Source organism: Pipistrellus hanaki (assembly GCF_964339955.1).
Source record: "Pipistrellus hanaki genome assembly, chromosome: 12".
Lineage (NCBI taxonomy): Eukaryota > Metazoa > Chordata > Mammalia > Chiroptera > Vespertilionidae > Pipistrellus > Pipistrellus hanaki.
In genome coordinates, this window is record NC_140514.1 from 6618575 (window position 1) to 6635169 (window position 16595).

General features: G+C 41.9%; 1 protein-coding gene across 4 annotated transcripts in view; it reads left to right on the plus strand.

Annotated features, from left to right (window-relative positions):
* The window catches only part of TDRD15 (tudor domain containing 15), a 545892-nt gene that overhangs the window by 220683 nt on the left and 308614 nt on the right, over positions 1-16595 (plus strand). For all 4 annotated transcript variants that reach the window (XR_014796493.1, XR_014796495.1, XR_014796496.1 and 1 more), the window contains one exon: positions 16354-16395. The gene's annotated coding sequence lies outside the window, so the exon portion shown is untranslated. The remainder of the gene's footprint in view (positions 1-16353; positions 16396-16595) is intronic.

Sequence of the window (16595 nt, forward strand, 5' to 3'; positions counted from 1 at the left end):
AGCCTGGCATTAGATTAGGGCCTCCACTTCGGTTCGGTTCTTGTTTACAGTTGAGGATCGCAACCATCAGATGCCAACCCTTAGAACCTTATCAGGTAGCTAACATGTAACAAATCACTCCAAAATGTATATTTTTAAATTGATTTTGAGAGAGAGAGGAAGAGAGAGGGAGGGAGAAAGAGAAACATCAGTGTGAGAGGGAAACATTGATTGGCTACCTCCTGCACGCCCCCCCTTCCAGAGACCAAATCCACAACCTGGACATATGCCCTGACCTGGAATTAAACTGGCAACCTTTCGATGCCCAACCAACTGAGCCACACTGGCCAGGACCAAATTTTAGTGGTTTTAAACAACAACTTTTATTTAGTTTACATTTGGGGCTGTGTTCAGCTGGGCAGTTTTGGTGTCACCTTGGCTTTCTCATGTGTCTGCCGTCAGCTGCAGGTCAGCCAGGCAGCCAGGATTCTGAGCGTGGTTGGCTGTTGGCTGCGGCAAGAAATCGACTAGGAAATTAATCTCTAGTCCTCCATCAGCCTAACCCAGGCTTGTCTTCATGGTGGTCCCAGGATCCTCAAAGGGCACGCAGAGGGTGCACAGCCTTGGGAGGGCTGGTTCAAACTGGCACATCTTCATTTCCACTGAGTTCTGTTGTCCAAAGCAAGTCCAGAACTATGTGGAGGGGAAATAATCTCCAATTCTTCACAAAAGCAGCTGCACCGTTCTGTTACACACATTACAAAGAGCATGGGTACCTGGAACAATAAAGGGCCTTAGGCCATTTTTTTTTTTTTTTAATCTACAACAAAACCCTTAAAACAGAACAAAACAAACAAACCCACCAAATGTGATGCAGGTGCTAGAAGAAATAAACACTGAGCATTGAAGTCAAGGGTCTTTTTTATTTTTATTTTTAAAAATATTTTTATTGATTTCAGAGAGGAAAGGAGAGGGGTAGTGAGATAGAAACATCAGTGATGAGAGAGAATCATTGATTGGCTGCCTCCTGCTTGCCCCCTACTGGGTGGGATCAAGGCCACAACCCGGGCATGTGCCCTTGGCGGGATTCAAACCTGGGACCCTTTAGTTCACAGGCCAGCGCTCTATCCACTGAGCCAAACCTGCTAGGGCAAGAATCTTTTTTATTCTGTATTTTTATTCCATTAAATTAGGCATACATTTATTAAACAAGTTCTATAAACAAGGCACTATGTTAGGCACTTATGTAACTGTATAGATGACGATCAGACATACATTTTGCATTGGTCTTCTGTCCACTGCATACACATTTGCTAGTTTGTCCTATTCCAAGAAAGACTTTGGCATATACATTTCTCATAACCTTTTCCTTCCAATTTGGTAGCTAAAGTGGTACAGCAATGAATATTTTTGTACTTTTTACGCCTTTCACTTCACAATTATCGATGGGCTGATGTCATATATCTCATGCCTCATATGCTGCTATCATGAGAAATCTATAAAGATGTTAAAAATATATTAGTTCTGGTCCTATTCTTGACATCCCACAATTCTGTGGCCATGCTGTGCAGTTCAGGAACTTGATCATGTAATAGAGTGTGATTCCTTGATCACTGAGCTTTCACGATCTCAACTTTCTCCCCTTTGACCATGACGGAGTGTGCACAGTGGGAAAGGCAAGGCTATGGAAGGGGGGCTTGCATGGCCAGTCTGAGCAGCAGTGCAGTGTGGTAATAAGATAAGTCTCTGGATTCACACTTCTCTGTTTGAATCATGTTTCTCTCCCATTCTAGTCATTTAACTGAGGGCACGGTATTTGGTCTGTCGGTGCCTCAGTGTTCTCAACTCTCAAAACTGTGAAAACAATAATATATGCTTCTGTGATTTGTTGTGACAAATAAGTGAGATAATGCATGGAAAGCACCTAGAACCCGTGCATGGCAAGAACTAAATACATGTCTGTGATAAATAGTAATATCCATTCTTCCAGTGTCTTCAGTTCAGATATGCTTTCTGCTACCCCCACTCCAACTCACTTTATGGGTTTGAATGCCCATTGCCATGTTTTTCCAAAAAATTTATCAAACACAGTACCTTGCATTCTACAGAGACCAATAATATGTAGTTTATGTTCCAAGGCTTCATATATATAAACTAGAGGCCCATTGCACGATATTCATGCAAGAATAGGCCTCTGGCTTCACTCCTAGCTGCCTAGGAGCTGGCAAGTCCCTGTTCCCTGCTCCCGGGCTGCCCAGAGCCAGCACATCCTTGCTTCTGTCTGAAGCACCACTCAAGTAATTCTCTCCACCGTCCCCCTTCCCCTCATATCAGGCTTCACTCCACTCTGCACCTGCATATACAAATTAACCCCCATCTTTGTTGAGTTAATTTGCATACTCACTCTGATTGGCTGTGGGCATAGTGGAGTGATAGTTAATTTGCATGCTTCTCTTTTATTAGGTAAGATATATATTTCATTCATATATATATATATATATATATATATATATATATATATATATATATATTTCATTACATATATATGAATGAAACTAATACCAGACAGATGTGCCACATGCAATAAGAGTTTGAGGCAAAGTGCTGAGGCAGCATAGGAGATGGGGAGAGCAAACCCAGTGAGGCTAAGTGGGTGACATTTGAGTTGAAGGATGTTTAGAATCAGGCACGCTATGATGCGTTGGGGATTTGGATGGGGATAGGGAGAGAAACATCACGTTAAAGCTTCTAATTTAAAATAAGGAAATTGGTCCATATAATTTTCAGTTGCATAAAATTCAATTCTGTAAAACCATACTTTCATTCCTTGATGAATATATGAGAATTCTGTAAATGAGTCGTTGCTTTCAAAATTTTTAGCTGCTGGGCATGAAGTTTACCCAGTATTCACAGCAAAGCAGATTACTAGGGGAAACTTGAATTAGAAAAGTGCTGACACGTTCAGAAACATAATTTGTACCCAATGGCTTGAATAAAAAAAAACAACCCCAAACTACCCAGTAACTCTGCAGTTACTAAAAGGGCCCTGATAGCCTTTCGTTTTTCATGTTGGCATCTCAAGGTTGTTCTGACCAAGCTCACCAGGGAAAAAGGCTTTTTGTAGGATGGTAAGATGGTGTTTCCTCTGATGTCTCAGTTGCAGCCAGTGTGTTGAAATAATTTCTATGCCATAAGTGGCCGTGTTCTCAGAAGGGAAGTGACTGGTTTGCCAATGTCATTGTCTCTCAGAATTACCTGGGGAATTTGTAAAAAAAAAAAAAAAAAAAAAAAAAATCCAGATTCCCTGAGCACAGCCTTTGAAGATTTTGACCTAGTCGATCAGTGGCAGGGCCCAGGAATCAGCATTTTAGGAGGATCTGATGCAGGTGGTCTGTCAGCAGCACTTAATGAAAGAACGGAGTTGAGACAGAGGTTGGGTGAGCTGCCCAAGGTCACAGAGAGTAGCCTTTAAACCAGAACGTGTGCTCTAGGAGCAGCACCACTGCCAAGTGCCAGAGTGAAGCTGAGAACGGAATCTTTTGAAAAGAAAGACCTGGAAGAAAACACATTTTAAGCTACTGATCACAATTTTAGGATTCAGGCCTGGCCTAGGGCACAGTGTTGAAGTCAGGGTTTGGTCTTGGAGGCCCTGTCTTCTTCCTCACTTGGTGTCCTTAGCCACGTCTCCTCTGCCCCCCAGAACTCCCTGGCCTCTCTCATATCCTTCCCTACCCCTCCCTGGAAACCTCTCTACTTCTTCAGCTCAAGAGCATCCTGTTTTGTAGGGCTTCTCTCTGAAGGGGACTGACCTCTTGGACTGATTAAGAGGCACAAAATAAAACAGAGACTTTCAAAACAATCCCAGAAATCAGGTGGTATAAAAAAATTTGGAAGCCATCCAGCCCCCAAATCACAGTGCAATTCACTGTCAGTAATAATGAGAGAAAACAGAGTCTAGAAGAAAAATTCTCATCGAAATCCAGTCATAGACTCCTCACCGGGATCCAGGACTGCATATGTACGTCCCTGGGCTGAGAAGGCACCTCAGATGTGGTGCTGGGCACAGAGGCTCTTTGTGAGAGGAAGGAGGCATTGGCTACAGTGAGAGCCCGGTTCTGAAGCAAATACTGAGCCAAGTGTGACAAGCTTCTCTGCAAAAAACAGATGATGAGAATGACTTTTGTTTCAGAGGCGTCCCTTTAATGATACTTCAATTAATTTTCATGGCCATGCCTACAGAGTGCCTTATAAAACACTTTTCAAGGTGCCTTATAAAGTCTACAGTTTTACAGATAATTTGAATGGCAAGGAGTTTCAAAGCAATGTGCAGTGTTAAATCGGGGTCTGGAAAGAGGCTAGTCTGAATCTTTTTGGAAGTTTTTGCCTAAGGACTGGTAGGAGAACAGGCATCTGTTCCTTTATCCAGGCCAGTGTCTCATGTAGGGTCTGCCAAGGGATAAGAGGAAGAGAAAGAGCAAGAAAAGCAGGCAGGAAAGACCACTAGAGGGCAGACAGGAGCTTGGGCCTAACACAGCCCCACCACCACCACCCCCCAAAAGAGGAAGAACCCTTGGAGACAAGGCCAGTCCTATAGGCAGTTTCTGTCTGTGCAGCTATTCAGCTGGGCCTCTGCCCTAGCCTCTTGGATCCATGCAGCACTTTCCAGGAGCAGGGCATTGTAATCACTCTGCTGAGAGGTGAGGTATCTGCCTTCAAAAATTCGCTCTCCAAAACTTCTGTGTAGACACATATTGGGAGAGATTGAGACCCCAGTTCATGCTTGTGCTCAGTTACGACTTCAATACAAAGATAGAAGATGAGAAGATGATTTCTACTGCAAACTCAATTTTATACAGGCATTCATGTTACATTTTTGAAGAGATCAGAATCGCTTTAAACTGTCATGTCTGCTGGGCAGAAAACGGGGACCAGTTCCCTAGGTGGGTATGTTCCTGATGTGACTCCTTGAGCCCTCAGGACCTCCGTAGGCTCTGCTTCCCCTGCTGGCGTGGCCAGCGCAGCACAGTGCCCGACAGGTGGGCTGCCTGGTGGCAGGGCTCACACCTCATGCCCTGAGAAGAAAACTCTAGAAGAACCACAGTGAACACCAATCTCTAGACAAAATGATCCTCCTCTACACATGTGCTGTCTGCTTGCCCTCCTATGTCACCTCTGACTTCCCACATGTTTCCTATTCTTCAAAATCGCTTTGACACATTTTTAGACATTCTTATCGCTGTCTTTCATTGTCTATAAACCCTGCAGCTCCTGTTGCTGGTACCCCACAATGAACAGTTCTGTTGTTGACGGTTATATATGAATTTCTGGTAGCTCCAGATGTGGAATCTTGTTTCCTTAATGATACTGTTTCCAGGAAATCAGCATCTGCTGGGCTTGGTCGGACCAGATGCATGCCTCTCAATAATTTGCTTTTGGGGTTTTAATCTCCCATTCAGGGTCTGGGGTTTGTCAGCCAAATCAACCAGGAGACAGAAAAGCAGCAAACTACCGGACAAATGTTATTGAATGAGCAAAAGGAATTATGATGGTCTAGTGTTTCTCTTATTGAACTTGACTTAGGATGGGCCACCAAACCTCACATGCTTCAGCGTCCTCTTCTTTAAAATTAGAGTGTACCTTGTTCTGCATGTCTGTCTTAAAAACACAAATCAGAAGTTAGAGGGCTTTCCATTAGATTAGTGGGAACATTATACCAACCTTGGCAACATAAAGGAAGCTGGGATGATCTGACCACCCCCTACCTGGAGTGGCACTAAAGAAACCAGATTTCCTATCTGGACAGGGTCACATATATCTGTGGACAACATCTTTGTTAACTGTGGGGTGCCAGCCCCTGCAAAGGCTGTAGGATTTTCAGACAGTGATAAAAGATGTCTAAAAACCCTGGCGGGGAGGCTGGGACACCAGGAAGGAACCCCTTCTTGACAGAGCTGCTCTCCTCTGAACCACAGGGCTTACTTAGTTGGTTGATTTCTCTCCCACTGGTTGATGGACAGCCCCCTCTAGGGAATCTTTCCTTTGTTGACAGTTTAGAAGGGGTCTTAGCATGAAAGGGTAAAGAATTCATTTATGTCACCTGCTTTTCCTCAAGGCTGTTCTCTTTCCAGATGCCATGGCTAAAACCATTCAATTGTAAAACACAAAGTGAGAAAGCTCCCAGGACCTCCTGCTGCAAAACAGAAATGGTCCAGAGACATGCTGCTGTGCAGGAACACTCAACCAGCAGGAAATATCTGGAGGAATGCATTCAGTATGGGTTCCCATTGTCTGTGGAACAAAGACTCAGGCCTGCTGCAGGGTTATATTTTCTCAGAAGGTCCCTTTACTGAGGCAGCCCCTGTGTGAGTGGAAGCCAGTGGGAATCACCATGTTTGGGCCTAAGGATCCTACTCAGGGCACCTGTGTGGGACCGGAGGGCCATTCTAAGTGACCTTAGGATTCCCTTAGATAAGGAAACCTAGGACACTTTTGAAACATTTTCTCCAGCTCCCAGCCTCCCACCCTACAGGATATAAAGTTGAAAGGGAACATTAAGAGGCTGCATAATTGAAATGGAAGCCTCCTCTCTGGGTAGCTGTAAGGGTTGAAATATGAGTCTGGTAGAAATAGTATTGACTCCTTGGGATCCATCCTAATGGTTTTCCTTTACTCTCTATGACACGGGGATAAGGGTTGCTTGCTAATTGCAATCATAGGCACATCCTACAAAGGAACAAGTGACAAATGAGAAAAGCTTTCATCTATTTCAGGGAGTTACTACTTGAATCTGAACTCAAATCATTGCTCGCATGGTTGACACTTGAAACCGAGAGTCCTTCGGATCCTTTTCCTCAAGTGCTCTGTGTCATAAAAAACTGATGCAGTCCTGGTTACATGAGATGCTTAAATTTTAATCATAGGCACTCTGATGACAGGGAAAGGACTAGAAAGAGGAGATGGATCTCTTCTAGGAGAGAATTACACATCCATGTGTTAGATACAATTAGTGTATTTATTTTTCAGATGAGAAAACAAGCACAGAAATAAAGATACTTTGCAGAAATCCTGTGATGGCAACTTCTCTCAGAATGGCTCTTTCTTTCCACTATTGATGCAGTGGCTACTTACTGAACCAATGCAGAAATCTTGAGGTCTTAGACAGCTCTACCTCTTAGTAATCATAGGACCAACTGGAGTGACTCAGTGGTTGTCCTATGAACCATGAGGTCACGGTTCAATTCCCAGTCAGGGAACATGCCCAGGTTTCAGGCCCAATGTCCAGGGCGAGGTGTGCAGGAGGCAACCTATTGATGGTTTTCTATCATCATTGATGTTCTTTTTTTCTCTCCATTTCTGAAGTAAAAAAAAAAAAAAAAAAAAAAAAAAAAAAAAAAAAAAAAAAAAAAAAAAAAAAATTAAAAAATATATATATTAAAAATAAAATTTACAGTTAAAAATTGATTTTGATTTAAAATAAAAAACAGCTACTAAGGGGAAAAAACATACTTGAAGCATTGAGAGAGCTAGTGTTGTACTACAATAGTTCTTGTAACAAAGGACTAAGGATGGACCAGCTCTTCATTGTATCAGATGTCCATCTTTGGTTGATTTTTCTTTTGCTCCCACCACTAACTTTGACCATGGCTTTGACCCTTTCTGAGGTTCCTGAGTCATTTCTTTTCATTTTGTCTCACTATTCAATCCAGTCTATATCATGGCATCAGATAATTTATGCCTCTGTTATTCTCCATCTGAAAATTCTCTACCAGTCTCAGTGCACATCTTCCATTTAATGTCTTTTTCTGTGGTTTTTCCATTAGGTCATGCTCATCTCATCTAGCTTTTAAATGTTTCAAGAAGGCGTTTGGGATCCATATATTAATAAATAGACATAGTTGCTTTTAGTTTGCCGGAGAACAGAGAGCACCCTGGGAATATTGTAGCCATTCATTTGCAAACGATTTAAGAAATACTTCATCATGCTTTATTGTGTTTCATGTGATATAAACACACCTCTGAATTGAATTATACTCTATATTCAAGTGGGAGGTTAAATTGCACTGCAGACAGAAAAAGAAAAAGTACAGTGATTTTCAAAAGCGTTGGGGAAGAGGGAAGGGATTGATGTCATTAGTAAGAATGGGTGGATATAAAAATCCTACGCCAAATCCTTTAGCTCTACAGCTCATACATGTATTTGAAAGCTGAAAACACACTTCTGCCCAGTAATAGTGTAGGATCTCTTGGGTCCTGGTTACCACATTAATTGATAGGAGTGGATTTAACAGAGTTTGGTTTGTGGTGATATTATTTGCAATAGGAATAACTCCTTAGAATTTCTAAGGGACAATGAGTTAAAATTTGAGATAACATAGAATGGATCCCAAACAAAATAAAGAAGAGAACATTGTTGACCCATTATGCTATAGTGGGAAGGTGGTGGTATGGGTTATAATGCTACTCAGTAAAAAAAGGGATAAATTAATGAGATGCCCAACAATATGGATGACTTCAAAAGTAAGTATGTCAAGGGAAAGAAGTCAGAAAATAATATATACTATGAGTCCCATTCTTATAAAATCCTGGAAAATGCAAGTAATTTTAGAGTGTCTAAAGGCAGAACTGTAGTTGCCTGGAGATGAGGAGGGTGGATTGCTGGAAGGGGCAGGAGGGAAGGATGACAAAGAGACAGGAGGGACTTTCCTCTGGATGATGAATTCACAGGTGTGCACATATGTCGAATCTTACTAGGTTATATGCTCTAACTATGGGCAGTTTATTTTATATCGATTATACATCAGAAACAAGTTTTAAAATGTGGGCAATGTTTTAAAAATGTATTTTGGAATCTCAAAGTAAAATGAGACCAATAACCATTCTCTTCATAAGATTATTGTGATTATGAAATAAGTAATCCATATAGAGTGCTTAGAATCGTGCCTGGCAAGCACTCTTAAAATATTAACAATGTTTTTCTTGGATCAATGACAATATATATCTCTGAGAAGATTAGAAGGTATTTTCTGAAGAAAATTGCAGATACATTGGTTTCAAAGATTGAACTGAGACCCCTTAAAAGTCAAATGTTGAAGTATTAACCTCAAGCATCTCGCAATGGGATTGTGTTTGGAGTTGGGACCTTTACAGACATGACTATCCAATATGGCCGGTGCCCTTATAAGAAGGGGAGATTAAGATACAGAGAGAGACCAGGAATGCAAGCACACAGAGGAAAGGCCACGTGAGGATGGAGAAGGCAGCTGTCTGCAAGCCAAGACTAGAGGCCTCAGAAGAAACTAACCCTTCCATACCTCTAGCCTTCAAAGTGTGGGAAGACAAATGCCTGTTGTTCAAGCCACCCAGTTTGTGATATTTTGTCATGTCAGTCCGAGCAAACTAGTACACATGCCCAGATGTGAGGCCTCTTGCAGTAAGATCCCTCCCAAATCTGCCAGGGCAACTCCTGGCCCACATGCCTCTCTCTGCAGGGCGTTCAGGTTTTCCTGTTGTTATAATACACTCTGAGATGAGCAGCTGTCACCTGCCACTTATCTCAGGGTGTATTGTAACAAAAGCCTTTCAGCTCAAACCCAAACTGCAGCACCTCCTTCCTGCCTGCCAGTGGGGGTGCTCTCTGGGGTGTATGGCTGGCAGTAGTGTCCCTGGGCTCTGGCTCCAGACTCCTCCTGCCGGGTGCCATTGTCAAGTCCAGGGGAGCCCAGTCTTAAAATGATCAAGCGCTCTGAGCGCGGAGACATCAAAACCTAAGAAAACAAATGAAACTCACAGATTGCTTTACTCACAGGGATTTTAGCACCTGGTTCCTTTACGGCACCTTTCATCTACAGATTTTTATCTCGGAACATAGGAGCTTAAATATCTTCAATGGAATCACTCTGCATTCTCCAAGACACTGGTGTTCTTCTTTGTATAAAGGCAGGGCTGCTCCTGCTCTCTCCCTTAAGATACCCTGTCCTCATTTATTTCCCTGCCTTTTAAACTCCTCTTTCTATATAACAAGCCCCTTGAACACCTCTTAGGGTTTTTTTTTTTCTTTCTAATCATAAACCAGATTTTTTTATCCTTTGAATGCTTGTTCTCTCCAGCCCTCATATTAAACTCCCCGCAGTGTGAATCCACGAGTGATCTGTCATACAGCGGCCCAGAAACTCCTTGGAGACAGAGATGTGAGGCTTCGTATCTCACACGCAGCCTCCGGGCACCAAGAGTTCCTGTAAATCCCTGAAATGGTTCCCTCAATGTCAGAAGCACTTACCTTCCCTAGAACTCACGATGCCACGTAAACTAAAACTGATTGGAAAATAGTCATTGTTTTACTCAGCCTACACATATTAATGAAATGGGGCTACAAAATTGGATGGGAGATATTGTTTGTTTTAAGGGTTTTTTCAATCTAATTGAGGAATTAAAAATGTAAATAGCCCTAGCCGGTTTGGCTCAGTGGATAGAGTGTCGGCTTGAGGACCAAAGGGTCTCAGGTTCTATTCTGGTCAAGGGCATGTGCCTTGGTTGCAGGCTCCTCCCCGGCCCATGCCAGGGTGCATGCAGGAGGCAACCAATGGATGTGTTTCTCTCACATTGATGTTTATCTCTGTCTTTTCCTCTCTCTTCCACTCTCCCTAAAAATCAATGCAAAAATATCCTTGGGTGAGGATGAATAAAAATAAAAAAGAAACAGAAAAAAGTCAATAAATGTGCATCAGAAATCTTTTAGGTCTGGGTGGAGTTAGAAGTATGGATGGCATTAGAAAAAGATAGGACACTGGTTTAGGTGGAACAAGGGTCAGGAAGCCTTAGAGAGGAGATGATCTTGGAGCAGAGACTTGAAGGGAGTTTAAATGCAGACTCCCCTGCTTCACCCCATACCCTGATGTAGATGTCCCCAAATTTGTGTGACAGGAGACTTTCCCTTTAAGGAATTTACTTGGGCCCCAGCTGGGCACATGCTATCTAAATGACATGGTATCTGAATATTGTTACCATCTCTCATTCATAAAAAAAAAATATTGACCAAGGAGAATAATAGAGTGAACTTTGGCTCTTAAACGTGTGCTAAACTCATCAAATATGTGGCAATTATAAGTTTTTTCCTGTAAGTTCCATGATGGGACCATGTTGTGCTAGCTTTCTGAAATATATTCTAAACTTCACTAAAAATGACTATCAGTTCTCTTGAAATGCTGGCACTTTAGAAATAGACCACGATGAGAGCACCCGGCTCCTGGCCTCTAGCTTTCCCCAGAAGGCTCTTTTGACATTCGATATATCAGTCTTCTTCCTTCTGTTCAATTCTCAAACCCAGAGATATGCAGATTTGTCGCCCAGATTTTGCCCTTAACAGCATGCTATTTTTAATGTTTGCTGTTTTTCTTTTCCATTGGTGCTATCCAGAGATAGGATGAGCCCTTGGAGGTGGTGACCATCCCTATCCCTTAGTTACCTGGCTAACTGTGTGAGGCATAGTTGTTCTGGGTTATGAAGAAGGCCTTTTACCGCCACTGTGGCCAGCAGCTCGCTGGCTGGTGCTTGCTTTGGAAGGATACCTCCCAGGGACTTTGGTTATCCAAAGAAGGTATTCCTAGTATAAAACTTGGTATGTTTTGAAAGTCAAGAGGGGTTGAACTTCGAGGTAAACAATGGCTTTTTCCTGAAACACAGTAAATTTCCAGAATCATTGACATCCCCTTCACTTCCGTCTACCTTGCTTTTTTTCTGTAAGGTGGGTCAGTTCACCCTGTTTACTGACCTGCTGTTGTCAGACTTAAGAATAATTGCCCCACCCTTTTCCTTATGGTGAGGCCACCAGAAAAGCACAAGTAGCACTGGTCTGGTTTCTGGCATCTTCATTTTGAATTGGCACACCGTACATGCAGTACAGACACATCCTCTCTACCTATTTTCAAGAAAAGGACACGCATTTTTAGCTGAATACTGCACAGATCACAACTTTCAATATCATTGCTAATGACTTGCTTTGAGTGCCATCCACAAGTGAGCAGCTAATTAGATTGATTGTCTATTTGATGCCTGCTGATTAGCTTTTGAAAGCCCTCTGAATTCCTGACTTGGTGAGAAAATGCCCCTGACTTTATGATTGCTGATTGATGCTCCAATTTCTGATTGCTGTGTGAATAGGCACTTAATAGCGCTATCACCTTGACAAGGGTTTTGGTATTCATCTGATGAGGAAAACAGAGCAGGGTGCTCTGTTTATCAAAGTCTACCAAGCCTTCAGAGTTCTTAGAGTGTGAAGACCCCCATTCAGGGGCCTCTGTGGCCTTGTCCAAAGCACTGTAACTAATGTTAGGTGGCTAGAAAGAGCAATGAGAAAGGAGGAGGCTGGCGGGTGTCCCTGAGTCTCTGCTCTTCCTGAAGACTGGTTTTAGGACGAGGATTAATCTGTATGGCCTTAAAGACAAATGGAGTTCTGATGCATGCTATAGCATGGGTAAACCTTGAGAATAATATGTTATGATTCCATACAGTATTTGTCCACTTAACATATTATTCTCAAAGTTGATTCCACTCCCATCAACTATCTAGAACAGGCAAATTTACAGAAACAGAAAGTAGATTCTAGGTTACCTGGAGCTGGAGGAGGGGAACATGGGGAGTTATTGCTTAACAGATATAGAGTTTCTGTTTGGGGTGAGGAAAAGACTTGCAAAGAATAGTGATTGTTGTTCCACAAGAGGATGAACATGCCACCAAATTGTATGCTATGGTTGAAGTGGTTAAAATAGCATCTTTTATGTTATAAGTATTTTAATCATAATTAAAGTATGTACTTATTTATTTATTTTTTACAAAGCTGAATCTAGGCCCCTACCTATTGGCAGGAGTCCTCAGAGTATTCTTTCTGATTCTGGTAATAGCTCTGTTAGGGTTCCCGAAGGAGCTATGCATGAGGCCAAGACAGGTAAAGAATTATGGATTTATTAGGTCATCTGGAAACCAGATGGGCTAGGCCCCCAAATGGCACCAGGGACCCAGGGATGGGGAGTCAGAGATTTTAAAGGAATCTAGGCAGGCTTTTTCAGTGGGGGAATTCTCTGGGTAGATCCAGAGCCTAGGCAAGTCTGGAGGAAAGTGACTGGCTTTAGCAAATGGAATGCTGTTTGGTGAAAGGGAACAACAGTTGTGAAATGATCTAAAGGTCTGTTGCCCAGGGGAGGGGATATCGATTTGATTATTTGGTCAGACCTAACAGCTCACCAATGACTTGTCACATTTAGGGCAGTGTTTTGCCCTTCTTTATTACTGCCTTAGCTACATGAAAAAATAATTAAAAAAATATATTACCTAAGTTGTTCAGCTGAAGCATTTTTAAAAGTAGTATTCCTCTGAAGAATTTTGAAAAACAGAAAGTACATAGTTGAGGGTTGAAATTAAGGAAGGGAAGTATCTATCTCTTCAGTGCATCAGGAGCCCACATCCCAATAATGTTGGGCGAGTTTGTCCAGTCACATCATTGGACCTTGCCCCGAGACCTCCCCAACACGGTGTGCAGTCAGAGCATCCGTGAGCATGATAGCTGCCATTGCAACCTGCTCATCGCCAGCTGCCTGCCGATTATTCTGGCCACTAAGGGAGATTGGGAACCTGCTCCTCTGTTCCTTTGCACAGTAATTATATTTACTTGTACAGAAGGTGGAGTGAAGGCGAAGTCAGAGATTTGTATGGTGCAAGATGTCTCGATCTGCTTTTGATAGCTAAATGGAAGATGAGGATTAATCCCTTTATTTCTCAAGGAAATCAGTGTGGATCCATTGGCATGCTGCCTGCAAAAGTCCCTTGATCAAATACATTTTTCACAATGTACAGACTGCCAACTGTGGTTACAATGCGCTGAAAAGCACATTTTCTTGACTTTAGTGTCAGTTTGTGTTGACTTTGAATTTAGAAGAGAAAAAAAGCCATTAACCTCCAGGAATTATAGAAAGACTAGTGTAGTTGTGTGGTATGGCAAAGTAATGGATAAACAATTATATGCAAATGAACGCAAGATATAAGAGGTCTCAAGTGCAGGAGTCTCAAATGAATATATATATGTGTGTGTGTATATATATATATATATATATATATATATATATATATATATTTCTCAAATGAATCCCTTGCCATAATCTTGTTAATAGCAGAACACATGTTTAATCCTAGCTGTTCTTTTAACACTTTAGTAGGGATATAGTAGGATTAACATGACAACCAAAAACTGTGACCTTTTTTTTTTATTGTGTTCCTAGGAATAGCCAGTGGTGTGAGAGCCCAAGGTGTTTTAAATAGACTGATTACTTACATTGATTGATGATTGCATTCAGAATAATTTTCTTGCCTTGGATGAGAAAAAGTGACATTATTGACCCTGTTCATTCCATCAAATTGGTAATGCGACATGAGCATGCCTGCTTATAGGAGAGAGTCTAAGTTATTCAGGACTGCCTCCACGCTGTGTTTACGAATGCCATTGATTGACATTGCCTATTGCCCCTCCTCAACACACATGCATCCACATGCGCTCGGCTTATTATAGATAAACAAGACATTAGGATTGCAGCGATTGGTTTTGCTCCATATTTCATTGGGAAGATAATCACCGCTATCCTTTTTGTGGCTAATGTGCCATTATGTGTAAAAGGGGGAAAATGATTAGATGTAATGTATTATCAGAAGCACTCAGAGCTCATACTTGATAAAGAAAGTTGATTACTCAAAATATCTGTCAAGAGAATGTGTGTTCTCTAGATCACTTAAAATGCCTCTCTAATTACTGAATGTGTCACTACACTCTATATCCTCCATGTTTCACCAGCTTCTCCGGTATGGCACCTTGGCCTCCATCTCTGGGGAAATTCAGTCCCTGGTGATCTCCTTCTTAATTCCCATTCCCAAAGGTGAAAAATCTAGAAAGCATACTGCTTTACCTCCCTCCACTACCATATTTTTACAACAGGTCTGTGTAGTATCTGTAGGGGGAGAGAGGAGACTTGTAATAGGGTTGAATGAGGGATGAAGTGAGGTCAAGATTCCAAAAATCTGAAAAAAGGATGGATCACATTATTGAAAGCAGGACAGTGTCACGGGAAAGTGTTACATTTTCTGCTTGTACACATTTGGTCCTTCTTCTTGGAAATGTACCTTCTTACTTACTTATAAGAAATTGTCTTCTTCCAAACAGATTATATGTTTCTGGTGTGAAGACCCTGCACTTATAATGAACTCGCACAGGGATAGTGACCCCACCCAAGTCGTAATCATTTTTTCTCTAGATTTTTGAATCAACATAGGGAGTGTAAGTGTCAGATCTTCTCTCCCTGGGAAAGTGGAAATACACAAATTTTGGAGTTACTAGTAAGTATGGTTTTGGTTGCAAGGAAAAAACCCATCAGAGAGACAGAAACAGAGAGAAGAGGAGAGGTGGAGAGAATTTTTTTTGGGGGGAGACTGCACTGTCATATGGCCATCTCTGAGGAACAGCATCACGCCCAACCTTTCTCAATACTTATCTATCTAGTTGACACCAGTTTGGTTTTGTGTTTTTAATACTTTCACCCTGAAAGTCCTAACTAATAGAATGAAAATGGCATCATTAAATCAGCTCTAAGGTTTTGTCATATTGCAAGATTTTGAGAATTTTCCTAGATGCATAAAACTTTTTCAGTTGCTGGAATTTGTACAAATTGGGTGATCTAAGCAGAAGTGATTGTTTCCTCATTGTACATATTCCAGTTATTGCTTTTCTCACAGATATAATTACTTATCACCATCTTTCTCTGCTACTCATCTATGAGCTTCTTTTTCTTTGTAGTTTTTCAGAGAGAAAGGGAGAGGGAGAGAGATATAGAAACATCAATGATGAGAGAGAATCATTGATCATCTGCTTCCCCCATGCCCCACACTGGGGGAATCCAGCCCACAACCCAGGTGTGTGCGCTGACTGGGAATCGAGCCTTACCCTCCTGTTTCATAGGTCGAGGTTCAACCACTGAGCCATGCCAGATGACTCATCTATGAGCTTCTTAACAGCAGGGTCTGCATCTTATTTTTTGACTCTACATCTTCAGTCCTATAATAGATTTAGCCACAGCTTAAGTTTCAAAAAACCATTTGTTCCTTTGGGTTTCATTGAGCACCCCTACCTGTTCTCAGGATTTTGTACCGGGTATGTGCCTTGACTGAATTGCCAAGGTGTTTCCTAGGACCTTTCACTTCTCTTCTGCCTGCTACAGTTCCTACTGATTGTTCTGATTCCCAGCCTGGGAACCGAGGCTCTCAGGAACTTGCAGAAAGCTTAGGCAGCTCAGTGGCTTCAGGAGGAACATCTCCTTGACATTCTGTTGTGTTTCTTTTCAGAAACAAAGGTCCAAATTTGGAAAGCCACACGAAGCTCCACAGGTAAGAAATATCAATCATGACTCATTCCATTTACCTGGTTGGACACTTTGGATGGTTTATCTCAGCAGGTTTCTATTCAAAGAACATCTGTTATTTTTTCTAAAGCCTTCTAATGAAGCCAGCATTCAGTTGCAGCTCCCTGAAAACCCACAATTATTAAAATTGTAGGTGCATACCTCCTCTACTTCCCATTTATTTTA